The 25923-nt window shown below is 40.0% G+C and overlaps 1 protein-coding gene across 6 annotated transcripts in view; it reads left to right on the top strand.

Annotated features, from left to right (window-relative positions):
* Positions 1 to 25923, top strand: part of FGF14 (fibroblast growth factor 14) — a 607804-nt gene that overhangs the window by 176984 nt on the left and 404897 nt on the right. The window contains exon 1 of one of the 6 annotated variants that reach the window (XM_073349272.1): positions 25758 to 25777. The exons of the other annotated variants lie outside the window; for them this stretch is intronic. The gene's annotated coding sequence lies outside the window, so the exon portion shown is untranslated. Of the gene's footprint in view, positions 1 to 25757; positions 25778 to 25923 lie in introns of those variants that run through there. 6 annotated transcript variants of the gene reach the window in all.

Genomic DNA, 25923 nt, shown 5'->3' with positions numbered 1-25923 from the left:
TCTGACAGAGAAACCCTTAAAGAACATCTATACATTTTTTTAAAATATTCTTTTAGAAAAGTTTTTCTCTCTTTTTTTCCAATTATAATATTTGTTCCCTTTTATAATAGAAGATACAAAGAATTCCAGTGTAAATGCAGTTGTCAAGGTTATGGCCTCCCTTTAAATCTATGGCCCATTTACAAGAGTTCAGCAGTTTTGTCAGTGAGATTTATATATGTATATATAGTTGAAACACTTTGTCACCTGATCTCAGGAAAAAGCGAACCATTAAAATTTGAAACAAATCTATTAGAAGCTGGAAATCATGACCACATCTAATTTTAAAAATATATATGATCTACTAGTTTACCATCCTTACAGATACATCTTTTGGTACCATAAAGCTTAGAATGGGAATTTGGGAATTTCTTTTTTTCATAAGACTTACGGATATATAAACTCTGATAATAACCATAAAAGCTTCCAGGCTTTGATTCTGCAAGCTACTTCACATGGGCAGACCTGAATTCGATGGCACTTCATGCAGGAATGTGGTTTCCCTCTCTCCCTCCTACAGTGTAGCTTTAAAAATCAGAACCACAGTGTGTAAGTCATAGATATGGATTTGTTTGTTTTCACATAAAGGCTATTAATCATAAAATATTAATGACAGCAGCCACTCACTGTGGTGATCGCTGCTGTGGAAGACATATATTCTAAAAGCAATTCTCCATGCAATTCCCCCGAATCATTTTGCTCCATTAGAATTGTCTCAACACTATTGTATATCTGGCTTTCCCCTGCCTCCATCTTCAAGAAAGAGAAATAAAATAAATTTCTGATTCTAGGGGTGATGAGATGTTAGAATTAAAACCGTCTTTCTGCTCCCTTAGACTGATAATTATAGATTAATTTTTTGTATTGACTAACATTGTGTATGCTCTTGGGGCTTTACTTGTCATTTGGTATCTGTAATACAGAACTAAATAATTTAAGTTTAAAAAGAAAAGTTGTTAGATATAAGATTTGCTCGGGTTCCAGCCTTTGAAATGCCCTTTGGTAATGCATTAGGCCAGTGTTTCCCAAACTTGGGACGCCGCTTGTGCAGGGAAAGCCCCTGGCGGGTCCAGCTAGTTTGTTTACCTGCCGTGTCCGCAGGTTTGGCGATCGCAGCTCTCACTGGCCACGGTTCACTGTGCCCAGTCAATGGGGGCTGCGGGAAGTGGCGCGGGCCGAGGGACATACTGGCCGCCACTTCCCGCAGCAACTAACAAATTTATTTGAGCATAAGCTTTCGTGAGCTACAGCTCACTTCATCGGATGCATTCGATGAAGTGAGCTGTAGCTCACGAAAGCTTATGCTCAGATAAATTTGTTAGTCTCTAAGGTGCCACAAGTACTCCTTTTCTTTTTGCAAATACAGACTAACACTGCTGCTACTCTGAAACCTGTCATTGCTTTTCAGTATCTGTTAGAGATGAAAGCAAATGCCTTATGGAATGTTATTGACTATGCTGAAGGTATGAAAATGGCAAGCAGTGCTTGGGCCTTTTCCCCTATTTTCTCTTCTTATTTTCATAGTTTCAATATTTGGGTGGCTCAGGTATGTCTTGATGCAACCTTAACTGTCCAACCAAATTAATTTTTTGTATGTACTAATTGTAGAGACACAAGTAGTGATTCCTTTAAAGTTGCCCTACCCTTTCCACTGCAAGAACTTGTTTATAACTTAGCCAAACTTTAACCATTTGTGCTGAAATTTTTCATGGCAATTTGTCTTCCTCAAAATGACTATTTTGGCAAGTTTCAGCAAAAACTGTTCAGCTGCTTCTAAGAATGAAGTTAGAAAAAATGTTGTTTTGCCCACTTAAAAAAATTCTTAAAAGCATTGCGTTAACCTCTAGCATCTCCATCCTTTGGAGCTTGAAATTTAGGGGGTGAGTGGGCAATGCCTTCCTTGGGTGTCACTCTTTTGTCAACTGCATGAAAATATGCCCAGTTTTGGCTAAATTATGAGCCTCTGGAAATCAAAGTTCAAACATGCTCAGTAGAGACTTGTGAGAGTTTGGTGTTGAATTGATTTAATCATGATTGAAATCAGCAAACAGGAAACATTGATTTAAATCCTGTTTTGCATTTGTACTTCAGTTATTTTCCTAAGAAAGGCTGAGTCTCTTTGGTTGGTAACCATTAAAACAGGTTGATTTGTAACTAAATATAGCCTTCATACTAAATTTGGTGCTGCTTTTTGTGCTCACCAGGAGTGCACAATATACACACATTTTAGCTTGCATTTATTCAGATTTGTAATTTTTACATTTTTATTTATGTTAAGAAATGCATCATTCCCCATTTTCTATTTAGTAGATAATGATTTTTTTCCCTTGGGGTTTGTGTCAAGCTCTGTTTGGATGGTGTCATAAATATAAAGGGAAGGGTAAACCCCTTTAAAATCCCTCCTGGCCAGAGGAAAAATCCTCTCACCTGTAAAGGGTTAAGAAACTAAAGGTAAACTCGCTGGCACCTGACCAAAATGACCAATGAGGAGACAAGATACTTTCAAAAGCTGGGAGGAGGGAGAAAAACAAAGGGTCTGTGTCTATCTGTGTGATGCTTTTGCTGGAGACAGAACAGGAATGGAGTCTTATAATTCAGTAAGTAATCTAGCTAGGTATGTGTTAGATTATGATTTCTTTAAATGGCTGAGAAAATAGCTGTGCTGAATAGAATGAATATTCCTGTCTGTGTGTCTTTTTTGTAACTTAAGGTTTTACCTAGAGGGATTCTCTATGTTTTGAATGTAATTACCCTGTAAGGTATTCACCATCCTGATTTTACAGAAGTGATTCTTTTTTACTTCTATTAAAAGTCTCCTTGTAAGAAAACTGAATGCTTTTTCATTGTTCTAAGATCCAAGGGTTTGGGTCTGTGGTCACCTATGCAAATTGGTGAGGATTTTTACCAAACCTTCCCCAGGAAGTGGGGTGTAAGGGTTGGTAGGATTTTGGGGGGGAAAGATGTGTCCAAACTATGTTTTTTCAGGAACCCAGATAAAGTTTGGTGGTGGAAGTCCAAGGGCAAAGGGTAAAATTAGTTTGTACCTTGGGGAAGTTTTAACCTAAGCTGGTAAAAGTAAGCTTAGAAGGTTTTTATGCATGTCCCCACATCTGTACCCTAGAGTTCAGAGTGGGGAAGGAACCTTGACAGATGGGAATTCAAAATCAATTAAAAATGCACAAAAACTGCATTTTTGTAAGTAAATAAATCTACCTTAAATATGCTGGATACATAAGAAAATTGTATCAAAACATGTTTTCCATTTAAAACTAACTAGTTTATTAAACAAATGTGCTATTGTCTGCAGTTAGTGAACTGAACCAATTGCTTCTGGTTACCATGTCCTTCCAGAGTTTAGAACTAGTAGGTCTCATCCTCTAACACGTAGTTATTATTCATAAATTGGGAGAGGAAAACAAGTTTTCCTCCTCTTTCAACTCCCAGTTGGTTTCTTAACTTTGAATGAACTAATCATTGAACTGAACTAGTTAAATAAACTGAAATAAAGAAAATATTCTTTCTTCATCAGCAGAAGCGACTACTGCTGTCAAAAGCTAGTTTAGCACTTCAGCAAACTTTAGTTCCAGGTGTTTAGCCAGTGACTTCTTCCAGTTTAGTGGTTTGTCTTTCTTTCAGACTTGTCAGCAAACATGTAATGCTTATTTTTGTATTAAATGTAAATGATTAACAAATTATAGTAATCTTAGGCTTTAACATATGTTGTCAAGCTCAAATTTAATTTTACATAGCTTTATTTTTTAAAAATAAACCTATATTAAAATTTTAAAAATCTGAATTTATTTATTTATTACATCAATGCATCTCTTAACACTGGAGTACTTGATTCTGTAATCTTAAAAATGTTCTTTTAACATAGTTCGTATGTATTATCTTAATATTATTAGAATTCAATGTTTAAGATTCATAGAATCATAGAATATCAGGGTTGGAAGGGACCTCAGGAGGTCATCTAGTCCAGTGCCCTGCTCAAAGCAGGACCAATCCCCAACTAAATCATCCCAGACAGGGCTTTGTCAAGCCTGACCTTGAAAACCGCAAAGGAAGGAGATTCGACCACCTCCTTAGGTAACCCATTCCAGTGATTCACCACCCTCCTTGTGAAAAAGTTTTTCCTAACATCCAACCTAAACCTCCCCCACTGCAACTTGAGACCATTACTCCTTGTTCTATCATCTGGTACCACTGAGAACAGTCTAGATCCATCCTCTTTGGAACCCCCCCTTCAGGTAGTTGAAAGCGGCTATCAAATCCCCCCTCATTCTTCTCTTCTGCAGACTAAACAATCCCAGGTCCCTCAGCCTCTCCTCAGAAGTCATGTGCTCCAGCCCCCTAATCCTCCACTGGACTCTTTCCAATTTTTTCACATCCTTCTTGTAGTGTGGGGCCCAAAACCAGACACAGTACTCCAGATGAGGCCTCACCAATGCCGAATAGAGGGGAATGATCTTGTCCCTCGATTTGCTGGCAATGCCCCTACTTATACAGCCCAAAATGCCGTTAGCTTTCTTGGCAACAACGGCACACTGTTGACTCATATCCAGCTTCTCGTCCACTGTAACCCCTAGGTCTTTTTGTGCAGAACTGTTGCCTAGTCATTCGGACCCTAGTCTGTAGCAGTACATGGGATTCTTCCGTCCTAAGTGCAGGACTCTGCACTTGTCCTTAGAATCATAGAATATCAGGGTTGGAAGGGACCCCAGAAGGTCATCTAGTCCAACCCCCTGCTCAAAGCAGGACCAATTCCCAGTTAAATCATCCCAGCCAGGGCTTTGTCAAGCCTGACCTTAAAAACCTCTAAGGAAGGAGATTCTACCACCTCCCTAGGTAACGCATTCCAGTGTTTCACTACCCTCTTAGTGAAAAAGTTTTTCCTAATATCCAATCTAAACCTCCCCCACTGCAACTTGAGACCATTATTCCTCGTTCTGTCATCTGCTACCATTGAGAACAGTCTAGAGCCATCCTCTTTGGAACCCCCTTTCAGGTAGTTGAAAGCAGCTATCAAATTCCCCCTCATTCTTCTCTTCTGCAGGCTAAACAATCCCAGCTCCCTCAGCCTCTCCTCATAACTCATGTGTTCCAGTCCCCTAATCATTTTTGTTGCCCTTCGCTGGACTCTCTCCAATTTATCCACATCCTTCTTGAAGTGCGGGGCCCAAAACTGGACACAGTACTCCAGATGAGGCCTCACCAATGTCGAATAGAGGGGAACGATCACGTCCCTCGATCTGCTCGCTATGCCCCTACTTATACATCCCAAAATGCCATTGGCCTTCTTGGCAACAAGGGCACACTGCTGACTCATATCCAGCTTCTCGTCCACTGTCACCCCTAGGTACTTTTCCGCAGAACTGCTGCCTAGCCATTCGGTCCCTAGTCTGTAGCTGTGCATTGGGTTCTTCCGTCCTAAGTGCAGGACCCTGCACTTATCCTTATTGAACCTCATCAGATTCCTTTTGGCCCAATCCTCCAATTTGTCTAGGTCCTTCTGTGTCCTATCCCTCCCCTCCAGCGTATCTACCACTCCTCCCAGTTTAGTATCATCCGCAAAGTTGCTGAGAGTGCAATCCACACCATCCTCCAGATCATTTATGAAGATATTGAACAAAACCGGCCCCAGGACCGACCCTTGGGGCACTCCACTTGATACTGGCTGCCAACTAGACATGGAGCCATTGATCACTACCCGTTGAGCCCGACAATCTAGCCAGCTTTCTACCCACCTTATAGTGCATTCATCCAGCCCATACTTCCTTAACTTGCTGACAAGAATACTATGGGAGACCGTGTCAAAAGCTTTGCTAAAGTCAAGAAACAATACATCCACTGCTTTCCCTTCATCCACAGAACCAGTAATCTCATCATAAAAGGCGATTAGATTAGTCAGGCATGACCTTCCCTTGGTTGCATCATCCCTAGCAATGATGCAACTGCAGCAATCATTTGCTGCCAGCTAGACATGAAGCCATTGACCACTTCCTGTTGAGCCCAACAATCTAGCCAGCCTTCTATCCATCTCATAGACCATTCATCCAATCCATACTTCTTTAACTTGCTGACAGGAATACTGTGGAAGACTGTATCAAAAGCTTTGCTAAAGTCAAGGAATAACACATCCACTGCTTTCCCCTCATCCACAGGGCCAATTATTTCGTCATAGAAGGCAATTAGGTTATTCAGGCATGACTTGCCCTTGGTGAATCCATGCTGACTGTTCCTGATCACTTTCCTCTCCTCTAAGTGCTTCAGAATTGATTCCTTGAGGACTTGCTCCATGATTTTTCCAGGGACTGAGGTGAGGCTGTCTGGCCTGTAGTTCCCAGGATCCTCCTTCTTCCCTTTTTTAAAGAAGGGCACATTAGCGTTTTTCCAGTCATCTGGGACCTCCCCCGATCACCATGAATTTTCAAAGATAATGGCCAATGGCTCTGCAATCACATCCGACAACTCCTTTAGCACCCTTGGATGCAGTGCATCCAGTCCCATGGACTTGTGCTCATCCAGCTTTTCTAAATAGTCCTGAACCACTTCTTTCTCCACAGAGGGCTGGTCACCTCCTCCCCATGCTGTGCTGCCCAGTGCAGCAGTCTGGGAGCTGACCTTGTTCGTGAAGACAGAGGCAAAAAAAGCATTGAGTACATTAGCATTTTCCACATTCTCTGTCACTAGGTTGCCTCCCTCATTCAGTAAGGGGCCCACACTTTCCTTGGCTTCTTCTTGTTGCTAACATACCTGAAGAAACCCTTCTTGTTACTCTTAACATCTCTTGCTAGCTGCAACTCCAAGTGTGATTTGGCCTTCCTGATTTCACTCCTGCATGCCTGAGCAATATTTTTATACTCCTCCCTGGTCATTTGTCCAATCTTCCACTTCTTGTAAGCTTCTTTTTTGTGTTTAAGATCAACAAGGATTTCACTGTTAAGCCAAGCTGGTTGCCTGCCATATTTTCTATGCTTTTTACACATTGGGATGGTTTGTTCCTGCAACCTCAATAAGGATTCTTTAAAATAGAAACCAGCTCTCTGGGACTCCTTTCCCCCTCATATTATTCTCCCAGGGATCCTGCCCATCAGTTCCCTGAGGGAGTCAAAGTCTGCTTTTCTGAAGTCCAGGGTCTGTGTTCTGCTGCTCTCTTTTCTTCCCTGTGTCAGTATCCTGAACTTGGCCATCTCATGGACACTGCCTCCCAGGTTCCCATCCACTAAAATCACTGCCTCCCAGGTTCCCATTCACTATAATCTTAACTACTCCTTGTGTATACATCATCTGTACAAACATGAATGTGACTTTATCATTCTGTTTCTAAGACTTAAGTGTAAACAACTTGTATGTCTTTTCAGAGTCCTGAAAACAAGTTTGGAATTGTTGCAATTTCTCTAAGTTCAGCTGAAGCCAAATTTGGCATATATCCTTCTTCTACTGTAGGAGCTTGGCGAAATATCCGTACAAGGGAGTTGGCTGGAGAAAGTGAATGAATTTAGGTCAGGATACCATTCTATATTCGTTTTTTAAATTTACAGTATGTAGATATTAGGGAATTTTTGGAAGTGTCACCAGTGTTAGTGGTGAATGAAGATAGTTCACTATGTTATTAACAGAATTCAGAAAAAATCTGCATAAATTCATATTTTTGTACATTTTCATATTCTGATGTGAAAAAATCTACTTTAATCTATTTTTGTTTTTTATTATTAGCCTTTGACTTTCACTCTTCAACAACATTTTTAAAAATGGTAAGCAATTGCCCTTACTCTCAGGCTATTCAAGTACTAAACCACAAATGTTTACTTTTAAAAAGCAGTGTAGCATAAAAGACTTATGTTGTAAGACATGACAATGTAGCTTCCCCAACCTAACATTCATATACTTAATCACACATGCAGTGCTATTGAAGTCAAGAAAAATACTTGCGTTAGTAAAACTAAGCACATACTATGTGTTTGCAGGATAGGGCCATAGAGATTAGCCTACTTTTGGATCTACTATTCATAGAATCATAGAATATCAGGGTTGGAAGGGACCTCAGGGGTCCTCTAGTCCAACCCCCTGCTCAAAGCAGGACCAATCCCCAATTAAATCATCCCAGCCAGGGCTTTGTCAAGCCTGACCTTAAAAACTTCTAAGGAAGGAGATTCTACCACCTCCCTAGGTAACGCATTCCAGTGTTTCGATCAGCTAAATCAAGAAAGATAACTTAGATCATAGAATAAAATGTTAGTGTATTAGAGAAATCCAAAAGAAAATCTGCTTTAATTATAGATCTTTTAAAGAAAGACTAATGTCTTGCTTACCTTTATTTAAGTAACCACATGATGGAAATAAGATAGTAGAGTGACACAAATCATTATTTTCCCCTCTCTGTCTCTGTCTCTGTCTCTGTCTCTGTCTCTGTCACACACACACACACACACACACACACACACACACACACACAAACACACACACACACACTGCTTCCTATCTATTTTTATAGCTAATGAGAAAGCTGCAGCCTCTTATCCCAGCAACAGCATGTGTCAATTTAAGAGTGAGTAGACAAAAGTTTCAGGTTGATCCAAAACAGTAGCCCCTATTTATAGACTCAGCCATGCATATGAGATTGTGTAGATTCCTTAGTTACTTCAGTATATTTTAACACTAAAATTTTAAATGTAAATAACATTTAAGTAATATCATTGCATTAGTTTAAATTATGAAATATAGTGATAAAATTACTGAGAAGTTACATCACATATAAAGAGAAGGAGGACTTGTGGCACTTAGAGACGAACAAATTTATTTGAGCATAAGCTTTCGTGAGCGACAGCTCACTTTATCGGATGCATTCAGTGGAAAATACAGTGGGGAGATTTATATACATAGAGAACATGAAACAATGGGTGTTACCATACACACTGTAACCAGAGTGATCACTTAAGGTGAACTATTACCAGCAGGAGAGCAGGGGGGAAAAAAAACCTTTTGTAGTGATAATCAAGGTGGACCATTTCCAGCAGTTGACAAGAACGTCTGAGGAACAGTGGGGGTTGCAGGGGGATAAACACGGGGAAATAGTTTTACTTTGTGTAATGACCCATCCACTCCCAGTCTCTATTCAAGCCTAAGTTAATTGTATCCAGTTTGCAAATTAATTCCAATTCAGCAGTCTCTCGTTGGAGTCTGTTTTTGAAGTTTTTTTGTTGAAGTATTGCCACTTTTAGGTCTGTAATCGAGTGACCAGAGAGATTGAAGTGTTCTCCGACTGGTTTTTGAATGTTATAATTCTTGATATCTGATTTGTGTCCATTTATTCTTTTACATAGAGACTGTCCGGTTTGACCAATGTACATGGCAGAGGGGCATTGCTGGCACATGATGGCATATATCACATTGGTAGATGTACAGGTGAACGAGCCTCTGATAGTGTGGCTGATGTGATTAGGCCCTATGATGGTGTCCCCTGAATAGATATGTGGACACAGTTGGCAACGGGCTTTGTTGCAAGGATAGGTTCCTGGGTTAGTGGTTCTGTTGCGTGGTATGTGGTTGCTGGTGAGTATTCGCTTCAGGTTGGGGGGCTGTCTGTAAGCAAGGACTGGCCTGTCTCCCAAGATCTGTGAGAGTGATGGGTCGTCCTTCCGGATAGGTTGTAGATCCTTGATAATGCGTTGGAGAGTTTTTAGTTGGGGGCTGAAGGTGATGGCTAGTGGTGTTCTGCTCTTTTCTTTGTTGGGCCTGTCCTGTAGTAGGTGACTTCTGGCTGTGTCAATTTGTTTCTTCTCTTCAGCAGGTGGGTATTGTAGTTGTAAGAATGTTTGATAGAGATCTTGAAGGTGTTTGTCTCTGTCTGAGGTGTTGGAGCAAATGCGGTTGTATCGTAGAGCTTGGCTGTAGACAATGGATCGTGTGGTGTGGTCTGGATGAAAGCTGGAGGCATTTAGGTAGGAATAGCGGTTAGCACGTTTCTGGTATAGGGTGGTGTTTATGTGACCATCGCTTATTAGCACCATAGTGTCCAGGAAGTGGATCTCTTGTGTGGACTGGTCGAGGCTGAGGTTGATGGTGGGATGGAAATTGTTGAAATCATGGTGGAATTCCTCAAGGGCTTCTTTTTCATGATGAAGATATCATCAATGTAGCGCAAGTAGAGTAGGGGCATTAGGGGACGAGAGCTGAGGAAGCGTTTTCTAAGAGCCATCCACAGCCTCAGAAACAGTATCCCCGATAATGTCACGGCAAACCTGGTGTCTGAACTTTGTGACTTTGTCCTCACCCATAACTATTTCACATTTGGGGACAATGTATACCTTCAAATCAGCGGCACTGCTATGGGTACCTGCATGGCCCCGCAGTATGCCAACATTTTTATGGCTGACTTAGAACAACGCTTCCTCAGCTCTTGTCACATAAACACCACCCTATACTGGAAACCTAACACTGGATAACACTGATAAGATTTTTTTAAAATTCATAAGAGAAGAGAGAGAGAATTCAAGAAAACTGATATCAAACCATACATAAAATAGTTTATAAAGGCTGCCTAGACCTCTACCTGACACTCTGCCTAGAATGTAGCTTGTTTTTTTTATAAAATGGATAAAGGCAAAGCAAGTGTGTTGCACACAAAGCTGAAGTTAACTGTGAGAACTGTCTGCATATAGGCTGTTGATTGCAGTGTGCACTTCATTTAGCAATTGCTGTATTTCCTTTTCATCCATTTTGATCTATGGCTATTGTCAGACAGTCTGATATCTTGGTCAATAATGCAACTCACTCAAAACCGTTAAAAAAAAAAGCCATATTTTGAACACAGAATCAAGGATATTAGAAGTAGGACTCTGAACAGTAACACATCAGCTTACTCATTGTGAGTAAGTTATATGACAAGTTTAGTTTTTGTTTTCTACATGAAAACAGACTTTACCTAAACAGTGTTTGAACGCATTTCAATCTCTGGGTTGTTCATGAACTACACCCTTTCACTAGTCACCATTCATAGTGTGCAATTGCTAACCAAAGTCACATGGTGTTGTTTCTGCTCCCTAATTGGACCACCAAAACTTTTAAAACAATGGCAATAGCTCATCTTATGCATTTTGACCAATGAGGAATAGTTCTAACCTTTGATACAGAGTTTAAGGAATTCTAAATAATGCTGTGGCTGAGTAGTCCTTATCAGTAACAGGAGAAGCAGCATCAAGAAGGTAGTAGAACCTCTTTAGGAAGAAAAGAGGCATAGTGCTATTTGGAATTTTAAAAAAATGTCCAGTGTACTCCTAATGATTTATATTCTGGGGAGTGCATAGGCTCCCTGCCATAACTAGCTATAAACTCTTCCCATAAGTGACACTTTTTTAGAGTGACAATTCTTATCTCAAGGATAAGCAAAGCAGTAAGGTTAAATCCGTCAACGACCATCTGGGTGTTTGCCTGAAGAAATCTAGTCATAACTGATTTCTGAGTAGATTCATTGTCACTTAAACATAGAGTGCTGGTACTTTACTGCAGACGTAAGTACAGTCAGAGAGCTTCATGCTTTGAAAAGACTTAATAACCAATCTGCCAAATTTAGAATGGGATGAAAATACTACTATCACAAGGAGGAGATTTTAAAAGGAATAAAGTCAGTCAGAACTGGGCATTCCGAAAGTCTCCTTTAGCCCTTTGGAAATCTCCCTCTAAATAACTAAATTTAAAGGAAAACGTAATAAGAAAATCAGTAGGCCTACAGCAGCAGTTTGATTTCACTGAGGAGGAGCAATTATGCTGATTTCTATCACTTGTTCATGTTGGCACTGATGGATTGGTGGCCCTTTTGTATTTTCCATTATTCTGTAATTACATGAACTTGAAAACTGAAAACTCATTTACATTTTTTTTTGGCATCAAGTAGGCTTGACATTATCTTTTAGTTGGCATTAAGACAGCTCCGTGCAGGGTTGGCATTACGGGGTAGGAAGCAGGGCTATTGCCCGGGGCCACAGGCCACACAGGGCCCCACATGGTGTGGCTGAGGCTTTGGATTCAGAAAAGTTACAGAAATCCAATGTGTGAACAGATAAGGAAGGTGGGGTGGGGACACACTCCTTAGTTTCTGCCCTGGGCCTCCATGAGTCTAACACCGGCCCTGGCTCCCTGATAGGTTTGGAAATCTAACATAAGCTGTTTCCACATGTGATTTTAAACATAAATCTAACTTTAGTTTATTTAGATGGGTGCATTTTGAATAATTATGGCTGAACAGGGAAAAATGTCAAAAGCCCTTGTTCATATTAATAGTGCTTAAGAACAAAAGAATGGCCATACTGGGTCAGACCAAAGATCCATCTAGCCCAGTATTCTATCTTCCACAATGGCCGATGCTGGGTGCTTGAGAGGGAATGAACAGAACAGGTCATTATCAGTGATCCATCCCTTGTCGCCCATTCCCAGCTTCTGGTAAACAGAGGCTCGGGACCCCGTCCCCGCCCATCCTGGCTAATAGCCATTGATGGACCTATCCTTCATGAATTTATCTAGTTATTTTTTGAACACTGCTATAGTTTTGGCCTTCATAGCATCCTATGGCAAAGAGTTCCACAGGTTGAATGGGTGTTTTGTGAAGAAATACTTCCTTTTGTTTGTTTTAAGCCTGCTGCCTATTAATTTCATTTGGTGACCCCTAGTTCTGGTGTTATGAGAAGGAGTAAATTACACTTGCTTATTTAGTTTCTCCACACCAGTCATGATTTTATAGATGTCTATCATATCCCCCCTTAGTCGTCTCTTTTTCAAGCTGCAAAGTCCCAGTCTTATTAATCTCTCCTCATATGGAAGCTGTTCCATACCCCTAATCACTTTTGTTGCCCTTTTCTGTACCTTTACAATCCAAATATATCTTTTTTGAAATGGGGCGACCACATCTGCATGCAATATTCAGGATGTGGGCGTACCACGGATTTATATGGAGGCAATGTGATATTTTCTTTCGTATTAGCTATCCTTTTCTTAATGACGCCCAACATTCTGGTTGCTTTTTTGACTGCCGCTGCACATTGAGTGGATATTTTCAGAGAACTATAGACAATGACTACAAGATCTCTTTCTTGAGTGGTAACAGCTAATTTACCCCATCATTTTATATGTATAGTTGGGATTATGTTTTGCAGTGTTCATTGCATTACATTTATAAACACTGAATTTCATCTGCCATTCTGTGGCCCAGTCACCTACTTTTGAAAGATCCCTTTGTAACTCTTTCCAGTCAACTTTGGACTTAACTATCTCGAGTAGTTTTGTATTATCTGCAAATGTTGCCACCTCACTGTTTACCCCCTTTTTCCAGATCATTTATGAATATGTTGGACAGTACTGGTCGCAGTACAGACCCCTGGGGGACCCCCTATTTACCTCTCTCCATTCTGAAAACTGACCATTTATTCCTACCCTTTGTTTCCTATCTTTTAACTAGTTATTGATCGATGAGACAACTTTCCCTCTTATCCCATGACTCCTTACTTTGCTTAAGAGCCTTTGGTGAGGGACTTGGTCAAAGGCTTTCTGAAAATCTAAGTGGATTTTATCTAAGTGGATTTTAAGATATATCCACTGGATCACCCTTGTCTACATGCTTGTTGATCCCCCTGAAAGAATTCTAGTAAATTGGTGATGCATGATTTCCCTTTATAAAATCCATCTTCCCCAACAAATCATATTAATCTGTGTGCAACTTTAACCAAAAGACTGGTCTGGCATTGTAAATAGGACTGAGCCACAAAATTCAATGCTGGCTTCAATTCTAGCAGTTGACCACGTCCCAAAACCAACAGTGTGTGGATTCTGGTTTGGATGTATCTCCAACTGACGCTGTTTTTTATTTGGACTAAAAGGAGCAATTTTATCTTTTCCATCTGCCCATATCAGTTTTCTCCCCATCTAATTATGTCACGTGACATTGCATGTTGATCCAGGCTAACATAATCCCAAGTCTCACCGTCCAGCAGGAACAGACCAGGAGGAAACTGCAGATGTCGTTCTGAGTGGGTTAAGTTCTGCCATGATTTACAGCCATGCAATCAGATTACATTCAGTGAGGCTACACAAAGAATTTAGCCCAGAATGACCAAGCAGCAGGCAACAAGATTCAAGCAGAGAAGAGAGAGGAAACCTCATGCTGACTGGATGAAACAGAAAACTGGTGGTAAAATGAGCACTGGAATGCAGATGAAAAAACGGATTTCCTGCCAAAAAACAGACAGGTGGTAAGTCTAAGATCCATCCTGCTGTTGTGTGTGTTGGTTAAAAAGCACTGCTCCATCCATGACATCACCAATCTAAAGGATTCTTCTATCTGTCATTTCCATTTTTGTTTACTTGTACACTGAAACTAAAATAAAAAGAACTTGTGCTGGAATCCAGACTAAACAGGAGGAAAAGTTCAAAGGCAAGCTGTGTGATTTATTTTCTTCCAAAGATAGTTATAGTCATTATAATTAAGTAAAAAGAAAAGGAGTACTAGTGGCACCTTAGAGACTAACCAATTTATTTATATGTTGATCCAGGCTAACACTCACGAAAGCTTATGCTCAAATAAATTGGTTAGTCTCTAAGGTGCCACAAGTACTCCTTTTCTTTTTGTGAATACAGACTAACACAGCTGCTACTCTGAAACCTATAATTAAATAGATTTTGGTTTGGGCCCATCCATGAGGTCTGTTTTCTCATCTGCATATTAGGTAAGTCTAAAATCTTCTTAACAAGTAAACTCTTGGAAGTAAACTGAAATATGTCCATTAAGTATAGTGAAAACTTAGTCCATGAAATAAAACTGCATGGAAAAATTGCAATAGTATTTTAACTTTGAACAGATAGAGCAATTATATTAATAAAATTTGCTTGTTCCACACAAGACTGAATTGCCACACTACCTGTCTAACTCAAAGTAAGTCTCTTCAATCCTAGTCTCACACTGGGCAGTGCCCCGCCTTCCTGATTTTCTGAACTGATTACAGTTTTTTCAGCTCTTCCCAGGGTCTACTCAGTTTCTCTCCTTTCCCGGAATCCGGAGCCCCCAGCTGTCCATCCTGGAGCTGGATTTAGTTTAGTTCAATTTTTCTCTCTCTCTCTCCTGGAATCAGGAGTCCTCATCCCTCCCTCCCAAAGGTGGGTTCCGTTCAAACTGTCCTTTTGTTCCCTACAAGAGCTGGTCTTGCTCCCAGGAGGACTCCCCTGCAGCTGCTTCCACAACCCAGCTATCTCTCTACAGGCTTCTGGCACCCTCAGCTTGCTCTCCCTAAAGGGAATGTTCACAACTCCCACATGAGCCTCTCCCCCAGGCCTCTGCCTTCCTGGAGGCCTGATTGGGTCACCTGACCCCCCGCATCATATGATCTTCATTCTCACCAGCGAGTTAAGCTTCTCAGAGTTAAGCTTGTCATCTCTCCGTAAGGGGCCAGCCACCTTGTGACAAGAACAAACTTGTATGGTTTTTATTTTAAATGACATTAATCTTAGCAAAAGCCAATGAACTAAAAGCAGATCAGTGTGCCAGAAATGTTTTTTTAATGAAAAAATATTTAATCTTTGTGGAACAAAGATATGTAATTTCATGTCTGTGAGTCACTTGCAAAACATTTAAAACACCTGCTTATTTTAAAAATTCGGTTAGTACTAAGTTGACAGAATGGATACTAACATGCTGGGTTTAACCATAGGATGGTGTCATAAATATGAAGGGAAGGGTAACCACCTTTCTGTATACAGTGCTATAAAATCCCTCCAGGCCAGAGGCAAAGTCCTTTTACCTGTAAAGGGTTAAGAAGCTCAGGTAACCTGGCTGGCACCTGACCCAAAATGACCAATGAGGGGACAAGATACTTTCAAATCTGGTGGGGGGGAAAAGGCTTCTGTCTGTGTGATACCTTTGCCGGGGACAGATCAAGGATGCAAGCCCTCCAACTCCTGTAAAGTTAGTAAGTAATCTAGCTAGAAAATGCGTTAGGTTTGCTTTGTTTTGGCTTGTGAAATTTGCTGTGCTGGAGGAAATGTGTGTTTCTGGTTTTGTGTCTTTTTGTAACTTAAGGTTTTCCCTTGAGGGATTCTCTGTGTTTTGAATCTGACTGCCTGTAAGATTGTCTCCCATTCTAATCTTACAGAGTTGTTCTCTTATCTTTTTTTGTTCTTCTAATAAAGTTCTGTTTTTTAAGAATCTGATTGGGTTTTTTGGGTCTTAAAAATCCAAGGCTGATTTGTGCTCATCTTGTTTATTCTCATGCCTCCCCAGGAAAGGGGGTGGAAGGGCTTGGGGGGATATTTTGGAGAAATAGGAACTCCAAGTGGTCCTTTCCCTGTTCTTTGTCTAAATCACTTGGTGGTGGCAGCATACTGTTGAAGGACAAGGCGAAATTTGTGCCTTGGAAAAGTTTTTAACCTAAGGGTAAAAATAAGCGTAGGGGGTTTTTCATGCGGGTCCCCACATCTGTACCCTAGCGTTCAGAGTGGGGATGGAACCCTGACAGATGGGTAGAGTTAACTCCTTGCTGATCACAGGTATTTTAGAGGATCTGGATGGTGAGGTTTGTCTACAGCTGGCATTCCTTTATATTAAATCAGAGCTGTGTCAGGAGAACAAATCTAGCATCCATTAGCTACTGTGGCACAATCATGCGGATTCTCAAACAGCTACTTTGCTCAACAGGAAATATTTTAACTTTTTGTTTAAGAGTGTAAACTCTTCAGGGCAGGAACCATTCTTCTCTTTGTGTTTGTTTATCATTTAGCACATGGGTGGGAGAGGGAGGGAGGGTATTGGAAACGAGTAATAACCCATGTGTCTGGCCCTTATGGGGCATGTTAGGTCCTTATCCTCCCATCACCTATGCATATGAGTAGTCCCATTATAGACATTTGCAGGATCAAGGCCTTAATGTTTAATACATTTTTAAAAGCAGTCACACATTCATTTTTATCAATCTCCCTGCTCCAACACCCAATTTTTCAACCTACTGTACAGCTGGCAGAATTTTTTTTTAAATTGGAAACAATAGGAATTTTTTCAGTGAAAATTTCAGAATTATGTGCAGTCTGAGAACTTGGCATATGGAGGGAAGACTTTCCTCATTAAACTAATTTCAGGACTAAATTTTCACTTTAGTTTTCAGGAGAAAAGGCCTGTGTAAAGAAAAATCTTTCCAGTAGTTATCTTTCCTAGACATAACTCTTACTGGAGGATGGTAGCCAGGAGTATATGGAAGTGTCAGCTATTTTTAATAATTTTGGTACTTGTAAAAAGAAAAGGAGGACTTGTGGCACCTTAGAGACTAACCAATTTATTAGAGCATAAGCTTTCGTGAGCTACAGCTCAGAAGTGAGCTGTAGCTCACGAAAGCTTATGCTCTAATAAATTGGTTAGTCTCTAAGGTGCCACAAGTCCTCCTTTTCTTTTTGCGAATACAGACTAACACGGCTGTTACTTTGGTACTTGTAATACTTTTTTTTTTTTTTTTTTGCCACCTGGGTGGAGGGTCCACCACAAAAAACAGGAATTGCCCCTGATTTAATAAACGTTAAAAGAAATAATGATGTAACAATAGTCTGTTTTGGTGTGTGTGTGTGTGAAATTTTAAGCACATTTTCTTTTCCCTCTCCAGATCTGTTCATAACCTGACAAAGTGATGCATGAACTTACGGGGGAAAATTTAGTAATGACGGATGACTTTCATCTTTATTAGTTGTCATATTTGCAGAATATATAGACATGAGGTTATGCCAAGCTATGTTTGTCTTAATTGTTAAATGGTGTTTGTGCACTGAGTAGCATTCTGTAATGATAGGAACCAATTAGGGGGGATCAGATGTCCCAATTTTATAGGGGTAGTCCCGATTTTTGGATCTTTTTCTTATATAAGCTCCTATTACCCCCTACCACCTGTCCCGATTTTTCACATTTGCTGTCTCGTCACCCTAGAACTAATGTATGACACACTTTACATATCTTGCCTTATTTGTAATTAACTTCCTCACCCAAATGCCAACCTGGAAATCTCAAGCTTGTTAATTTTCCTTGAATTGATACCCTTTTCGATAGAACTACTTTTTAGAATGTATTTTCCTGAAACAAAATATAGTTAACACGCCTTAACCAGAGTTGCACATGATGGAAGCTTTTCTCTAGCCAGCATTAAATAACCATACTAGGCTATAAAACAGAAGACAGGGTAATATGGTAACAAAAACAACCGCTGAGGTCAAAAGAGAGCTATCATTAGTATGCAAAAGCACATTTGTCTATTTCAGAAGAGAAAAGGAGTATTCAATATAGGCATCAAGAGGGTCATTAACTTGCTTTCAGAAGAACAGAGTTCCATTAGAGGTAAGTACTCCTGAAAGAGCTAATTTCAGAGGCCATTTCACCTTTATTTCACGATGCTGTCACACAAAAAAGAAGGTATGGGGTGGGAGGCTAATGCTAATTTTGAGGTGGATTTGAGGTTAACATTGACTGGCTTTTCATGTTGCTTTGCAATCTGCACATCTTGACCTTTTGGAGCAGGTAAATGGGAGTGTGGTAATGCTCTCTTTAAAAGTACTACTTGTGCTGGAAATGGCCCACCTTGATTATCATACACATTGTAAAGAGAGTGGTCACTTTGGATGGCTATTACCAGCAGGAGAGTGAGTTTGTGTGTGGGGGGGGGGGGAGAAATGGCCCAACTTGATTATCATACACATTGTAAGGAGAGTGATCACTTTAGATAAGCTATTACCAGCAGGAGAGTGGGGTGGGAGGAGGTATTGTTTCATGGTCTCTGCTTATATAATGTCTTCTGCAGTTTCCACTGAATGCATCCGATGAAGTGAGCTGTAGCTCATGAAAGTTTATGCTCAAATAAATTGGTTAGTCTCTAAGGTGCCACAAGTACTCCTTTTCTTTTTACAGTATATGCAGTTGGTCTTGTGCTATTCCTATAATTTTAGGCATCTGGAGCTGTGTTCAGGAAGTGAAGGGGCATGCATCGAGGCAAGGGGATGGGAAAAGGGCAGATTTTATAAATGGCTGTATATAAATTATAGTTCGTCTGGGTAGCACTTCCCCTTTCTGTTTGAAGGTTTTTGGTTTTTGGCTTTGTTATGCTATTGTGTTTTTAATTCTTAGCAAAAATGCCTAGAGTTTAGGGTAGGTGCTTCTGAAAACATATAGATACAAGTAACTAAATATTTACGTTTTAACTAGCGCACTGGCCCAAGATCCGGATTTGAAATTCCTGAAAAATCCAAGGGTGTTTGCATCTGGCACTCTGGATCAGGCCATCTCCAATTTCAACTGAGTCTGTTAATGATGTCTAGATCAGTGTTTTTCAACCTTTTTGACACCAGAAACCAACTTGCTACCTCCCTAAACGGTGTCAGAGAGATCTCAGGGACTGGCGCCAGTCCACGGACTGGTCGTTGAGGAACATTGGTCTAAATGACACAAGTGGGATAATCCACTAGCCTTCCGCCTCGAAACTGAGGTGTAAATCCTAGTTGTGAAAATGAGCTTGATGGTGAAGAATGCCAGCCATACAATGATTGGGGGGTGGGGGGCGAATGAAGAAACTGGACTATGCTCTTCAGGAAACAGCTAATTATTGCAAGTAACTAATGTAACCCAAAATCTCCTGCCCCATTAACAGCTTGTCTGAACAAGCCAAGTCTTCCAACCAGGGAATATACAGGAAGGGAAAGAGAAGTAGGCTCACCTCAGCCTGCCCAACAATACTAGGGCTTGCTCCAGCCCAGGAGCCTTCACCAGCTGCCTCTTGAGGCCATCACTCATCATTTTTGAAGGAGAGGAAAGTCAATGATTTCCCCCCAGCCCTGCAGACATCTGCGATATTTGTAGCACACCAGGTTCACTTTCTCTCACTTCTTGAGGGATAAAATGTTGTTACCTTGGTCTCATCTGGACAAAACCAACCCACTGTTAATGATCTCTTCTCAAGAGAAGCCCAGGATTGGAATACGGTGATTATATACATCTGGAGAGAGGTGTTTTTGAAGAGCTTGTACAGCACCTGTTTTCACATTGCTTTCCTCTAGCTTGTGCTATTAATCCCTCAAATTCATGAACACTTAAGCCTACATAAACAGAAAGAAGTGGGGAGGTGGAGGAGGAAAATCACCAACATAACAGTCATTCAAAACAATCACTACAGTGTTAAAACCCCTCATTTTTCATTCCAGTGATTAGCATGAGGCATGTTTGACATTCTCAATGGAAGGTGAAAATTTATGTTGCCAAAGATTCAGCAACTAAACATATGTTAGTGTTTATAGAATAATATATTTCTCATGGAACATACATGGAAGTTTTACTCCCCTATATTTACTTTGTCATACTTTTCCTTGTGATAAGTAATCCTTCTGTATTACACTTCTACATACATTCATATTAATACATTGCAATATGGTCATTCTCCTAAGTGAATAATATTAAGGATTTAATCTGTAAAATCTTTTAAAATACCTTTTCTCTGTTATTATAGTTCACTTTATATTTTTATGAAGAATGAACAGTGTTGCATTCAGTAGATCTTTAGCAATATTTTCAAAACAGGGTTCCTAAAGCTAGACTCCTAGGCATGCAGATAAAAGACCAGATTTTAGATACATCTATCTATGCTTTAGTTCAACCACAAGTAGCTGAAGTAAATGCAGGAATCACTGGGAGAAATTCTGTGGACTGTCATGCAGGAGGTTAGACTGGATGATCATAATGGTCTTCTGATCTATGACATACATATCTCTCAAAAGTGCTCCCATTTAAATCAGTCAGAGGCATTAGGTCACTTTTGAAAGCAAGACTACTTATCTAGGTGCTAAAATAAAGATTTAGCAGCCCAATTTTAGGTACCCATTTAAAAAAAAAAACTTTGCTCTTTTTCAAAAGATTCAAAAACCTGTCTAATAAAAGTTATATTATACAATATTTGAATGACAGGTTTCAGAGTAACAGCCATGTTAGTCGGTATTCGCAAAAAGAAAAGGAGGACTTGTGGCACCTTAGAGACTAACCAATTTATTTGAGCATAAGCTTTCATGAGCTACAGCTCACTTCATCGGATGCATACTGTGGAAAGTACAGAAGATCTTTTTATACACACAAACCATGAAAAAATGGGTGTTTACCACTACAAAAGGTTTTCTCTCCCCCCACCCCACTCTCCTGCTGGTAATAGCTTATCTAAAGTGATCACTCTCCTTACAATGCGTATGATAATCAAGTTGGGCCATTTCCAGCACAAATCCAGGTTCTCTTCCCCGCCCCCCCCACACAAACCCATGGGGAGAAAACCTGGATTTGTTCATTAAGAAAAAAATATATGATGGGCAGATTGGCCAGTTCTGGTGTCCAAAATTCAAAAAGGGTGTTTGAAAAATTGGAGAGTGTTCAGAGAAGAGCCACAAGAATGATTAATGAATTAGAAACCTACCTTATAGTATAGACTCAAGGAGCTCAATCTGTTTACCTTATCAAAGAGAAGTTTAAGGGGTGACTTGATTACAGGCTGTATGTATCTACATGGGAAACAAAGGTTTAAGAATAAGCTCTTCAAATTAGTAGAGAAAGGTATAACATAATCCAATGGCTGGAAGTTGAAACTAGTCAAATTCAAACTGGAAATAAGGCGTAAATTTTTACCAGTAAGAGTAATTAACCGTTGGTACAATTTACCAAGGGTCATGGTGGATTCTCCATTACTAGCAGTTTTAAAGTCAAGATTGGATGTTTTTCTAAAAAGATCTGCTCTATGAATTATTTTGGGGAAGTTCTATGGCCTGTTATTATACATGAGGTTAGACTGGCTGATCACAATGGTCCCTTCAGGACTTGGAATCTATGAATCTATGATGATCAACCTATCTTCAAAGCTCCGCCCTCCTACTCTTACATCTTGGTAATGGGGCTTGTGATGAAACAAGGTGGCTAGTCTTCCTAAGTTTGTCATCATAGAAATAAGGCTGCTATATCTCTCTTGTGCCCTAAGTACATATGCATGCATAATACAACATGCCACATTTCTCATCTTATTTGGGAGGAATAATGGGCTGTAAGATTGCTAACATGATGAGCTTGGTGTAGTCATTCTTTCGGCTGAAGTAAGTCTCTGAACATCATGGACAAGAACATCAGTCAGTCCTGTCCCTGAGTAAGTCACTGAAAAAAAGAGTTGCCTGTTAACATATCAAAGATTTGTTTTTCTGCCTCCATTCTTTGTTGCTCAAGACGTAAAAGATCCATCAAGCTCAGACTGTCTGTTCAGTACCGTGGGAGTGATGAGATGGATGTCTCCATTCTGTTCTGGATGCTCCTACTCAAATGCTATAAGGAATGCCTCTTTCTTCCTCATTTCTTTCTTATCACTGGAGAGATCTGCTACCTTTCACCATACTAAATCATTTTTACTATGGTGACTAATGCCTTGTGTAGACTAGGATTTAAAAGGCTGTTGTTAGAATGTGTTAGTAGCCTAGTGCAGACAAAGCAGTGTAATCTTTAACACATGCTAAACCTGTTGAGTTTGCCTGAGCTCCCCCAGATTTATTGAGCCCCTTCTCCCCCAGATTTAATGTGACTGGCATTGCATGTGTTAGAAATGTCTACTCTAGACTTTTAAACATGTTAGCTAACATAACTCTAAATGCTAATCGAGGTAAATCCTAAAATAATATCTGCACAAGATTTTTTTTTTTTTTGCTGAAAATTACCCGCTATTGTCAGGACTGGTTCATTCTGGTGATGTGAATGCTAGTATAGACAAGCATCACGTGGTCACCAGTGGTTGTAGCATAGTGTTGCCTACCCCTGCTCAGGTAGGTCTAAATGATGTGGTAATAAAAATACTGGTGGTTGCCAGCCCCTTGTCTACACTAGCATTCACACTCTTTTTGCTACCAATAGAGCTGAAGCAATGGCAAGAGTAGTGGGAAAATTAGGGACAAAAGGTCTGAGACGAGTATTCCTCTCGAAGTTTCACAGTGCAAATTGATGATTGGTGGGGAAAGACACTTAAGATCAGAAAAGAAAGCTTATCAGGGATAGAGTGACTTCCCTTGACTGCTCATGAGTTACACATTTTTAAAATAAATATGGCTTCCCCAGTAGCAGCAATGGTAACTTACAGGGTTATTTCTGTGTAGGCTTTGCTAGAGCACTCATCACAATAGCATGAGTGCCTCACAAACATTAATTAATTTATCATTGCCACATGCTGAGAGGTAGGGGAACAAAAGTATAAGATAACATAAGAATGGCCACACTGGATCAGGCCAGTGATCCATTCTAGCCCAATACCCTGTCTTCTGACAGTGGCCAGTGTGAGATGTTTCAGAGGAAATGAACAGAACAGGGCAATTTTTTGAGAGATCCAGTCCCTGTTGTCCAGTCCCAGCTTCTGACAGTCAGAGGATTAGTGACACCTAGAGTGTAGGGTTGCATCCATGACCATCTTGGATAATAGCCATTGATGGACCTCTCCTCCATCAATTTATCTAATTCTCTTTTGAACCCAGTTATACTTTTTGCCTTCACAACAGCCCCTGATAACGAGTTCCATGGATTGACTGTGTGTTTGTTTTAAACCTGTTGCATATTAATTTCATTGGGTGACCCCTGGTTCTTGTGTTATGTGAAGGGACAAATAACACATCCGATGAAGTGAGCTGTAGCTCACGAAAGCTTATGCTCAAATAAATTGGTTAGTCTCTAAGGAGTACAAGTGGCACCTTTTCTTTTTGCAAATACAGACAAACACGGCTGCTACTCTGAAACTTCCTTATTCACTTTCTCCACACCACAATATAAATACCGAGAAATATTATTGTTGATTACAAAAATAAGGATTTGTCAAAAAAAATCTAAAAGGTGAACATTATCCTAATTGGAGTTATTGGCAGCTACTGCTCTTAACAAGGATTTTACTTTCGACCCATTAAATATTTATGCTATTTGTAAAGGGTAATATCATTTCCCTGGTAGTTAACTTCATTAAGTGTATACTGATCTTTAAGTTACAGCACAGGGTAGGTGAATGCAGACTATAGTAATGAATTGCTTGCATAGTAGGATTGCTTTAGTGCTCTTTCTTATAACATCTCAAACTTTGTCACTATTTCTTCCATGGTGTTTAATAATTTAAAAAGTGGCAGTTGCCACAATATGTTAGGAAAGCTGATAGCTGGCAGCAATAACCTGAAAATATTGTCCTTGTTTTCTTGCAAGCACCATGGGTGTTTGCTAGTTGTGGAGAAATACAATTCAATATTCTTTGGGTAGGATGAGGCATAGAGTTTGATAGAACCATCGCACCTCAGAATATCCCTTCTCTGCAGTACTGCTGCAAGCTGATGTTTAACTTACTGTGTATCTAATTTACTGTGTTAAACAGAATTGTGAGTACATTCCACTTGTTTCATTAACAGTTTTTTCTTTTCTCCCCAGCATCATTTTTCTTTATTGACTATTAAGTTGATATTTGTGCCCCTAGTTAATTTTTACATGCTTTCTGTCATAAATTATTAGGATACAAAGTTAATAGATTTTTCTCCTGGATATTTTCATATATAACTTCAGTTCTGTTTTATCCTCAGTGCCAATGGTGTATTGCACGTGTTTAACCTTTTTGATCATGTACATTGTACAGTGATTCACTGAGCAGTTTATAGAAAAAGAATGAATTACCAAACTATCCTCTGAAAACTTAACCTAAATTAGTTTCCACCCTAGTCAACAGTGTAGAGGAGTACAGTATGGGCTGTGTGTGCGTAACCTTACTAAAACCAGCACAGGGTTAAACTACATAATGAATACATTCAGTGTGCCTGGACATGTATTGCACTTCCGGGTACCATGCAATATCTTACTGAGAAGCAGGCTGGTGTTAATATAAACCCATTGTTATGACCAGAACTATGTACAGAAATGAGGTAACACACTTCCAATGGTACTGTGTAGCTGCAGCCTGTGACTGCCCAGTCCTGGACTTCTTTATTTCTATCTCCAACAGGCAGTATGTCATAGGACATTAATGACTGCATAAAAGGTGTATAAGAAGTATGGCATCTCTACAGATCCTGGAGGTTTTAGTCAACAGCACAGGATCCTGTCTCTTTAAATGTCTCCCCTGATTTCAGACTGCTGAACCAAACAGGGTATTTGGATAGCATTTTCTGGACCTACCACATAGAGAAAATTAACTGGGAGTAATCTGCTTGAGAGAATTTATCTGGGCAAAAAGAGTCTCTTTAAAAGACTGGAGAAAACATACTTTTAAATCTGGAAGCCAAGTTCTATAGAAAGTAGAGGAAAGAGAGGCCAAAGATGGCCACCAAAGATTGGGGAAAAAAAAATGACCCTGTTCGTTCAGCCTTTCAGGAGTGATGTAAGCCTTACCTGTAAAATGAACTGCCTTAGTTACCTTGAATCCAACAGAGGAAATCATAAAAACTTCTAAACATGACCTAAACGGATTTTCTATACTTCAGAAAACGAACAAATCTAAAGCCCAATATGTCGTGATCATTCAAATGCCATTGTTCTCCCTTTTCACCTTGCAGGGTTGTGAGATATTGGACCCTAAACTTGACCCTTTTTCAAGACTGGTATTGCCTGTGCTGAGCATTGGGCCAGAGAGATTTTGAAAGGAAAAGGTCATATTTGGAGGGAGAAAGAAACATCTATCCGGCAGTTTGATGTAAAAAGAAAGGGTGGCTTTTGAAGGTCAGAAGTTGAGAATTTTTGAAATACACTTGGTGGAGATGGATTAGTATGCAGAGTGCAGGTGTACATCATAAATGTGGGTTTTCTACATGATTCTGTGATATACCACATGATCATTACTGCCACATTGTAACATACTGGCAGTT

This window comes from Lepidochelys kempii, chromosome 1 (genome assembly GCF_965140265.1).
Source record: "Lepidochelys kempii isolate rLepKem1 chromosome 1, rLepKem1.hap2, whole genome shotgun sequence".
Lineage (NCBI taxonomy): Eukaryota > Metazoa > Chordata > Testudines > Cheloniidae > Lepidochelys > Lepidochelys kempii.
This window is presented reverse-complemented; position numbering and strand designations above follow the sequence as displayed.